The sequence below is a fragment of the Oryzias melastigma genome, linkage group LG6, assembly GCF_002922805.2.
Source record: "Oryzias melastigma strain HK-1 linkage group LG6, ASM292280v2, whole genome shotgun sequence".
Taxonomy (NCBI): Eukaryota; Metazoa; Chordata; class Actinopteri; order Beloniformes; family Adrianichthyidae; genus Oryzias; species Oryzias melastigma.
Window position 1 is genome coordinate 34,449,198 of NC_050517.1, and position 1,357 is coordinate 34,450,554.

Consider the following 1,357-nt stretch of genomic DNA (forward strand, 5'->3'; position numbering starts at 1 on the left):
CCTAAAAAGCCATTCTCCCGAGCCGCCGTTATTGAAGGTGTTTAATCCATGTATCTTTCGTTCACGGATTGTGTTTACATCCGCGGTCGGCCTCATGGTAAAGGCGTGGAAAGAGACAGACGGTTGCAATAATCTCACTCCTGATTGGCGACAGTACTTCCTGTAGATTCGATGACTCAGCTATGACTCAGACCAATCGCTGAAGATTGTTTGCAAATGGCGGTATCCATTTCAGGAATTGACGGTGAAAGCGGCGGCCTACTTTCGCGAGGAGAGGAAGTAATGCATTTCCAATGGGGGACCTCTTTGCTTGCTTTGTCCATTAATTTTTACAGTCTATGGTGACTCCCAAAAGGATACCAGTTAACCATTTCCTTCTTCTGGTCAGACTGCATCCTATATGCTGACCCTCCTTTCTGTAGCTTGATGAAACCACTATAGAAAAAGCCCCCACCTGGAGGGCCTTTAAGATAGATGCTCCACCAAATTCCTCCATTCAACATTTAAATACATTTGGTACGATGCTGTATTGATGCAGGCCACAAGCAAAACCCTTTTTAAAGCAAAACGCAAGGGCTTGGTAAAGAAAAACAAGCCTGTTGGCACGAAGATCGTTCCAATCGACTTGTTTTTGGTGCAAACCAAATGCTGCAGTTCCATTATAAACCACCAGTGGGGGCATACAAAAGGGAACAATTTTTCTATTTTTTTCTTTTTTTTATGATTTATGATTTGAACATTTTTGTTGGAGCTTCTCTTTTTGAGAATCCATATGAACTCTATGCTATTAAAAAGTCTTCAAATTTCAAAATTTTAAGTAGAATAGCAACAAGTCTTAAAATATATTCATGGGCTATGTTTTCATCTTTTATAGTAATTTAAAAAAAAATGGAGTTTAGCTAATATTTTAGCTACATGCTAACATTTTTGTCTAATTTGTTATCTACCGAGGCTCTTATAGGCTAATTTAGAGTTTAGCTTTTATTTTAGCTGCAGGCTAACACTTTTGACTAATTTAATTTACTAGAGAATTCTCGGCTTTTTTGGAGTTTAGCTAGTATTTAATCAATGTGCTAGCTTTTCTTGCTTATTTGACATATATTAAGGTTTTTTAGGCTAATTTGCAGTTTAGCTCATATTTAAGTAATTATTAAAGTCAAATGGATCACCATTTCAGCAAAAAGCTTCAGCATCTTCAGCGATTACTTTCAGCTAAAGAATTCACACAAGCATTATCACAAGTAATGCAACTTTTCTAGTTTAATCTTGTTTAAATGCCAGAAACTAATGAAGGACAGAGCCTGCACAATTTATTAAAAGTTTAACAAAACTATCATCTTCGTCTTTTTTTTTTATT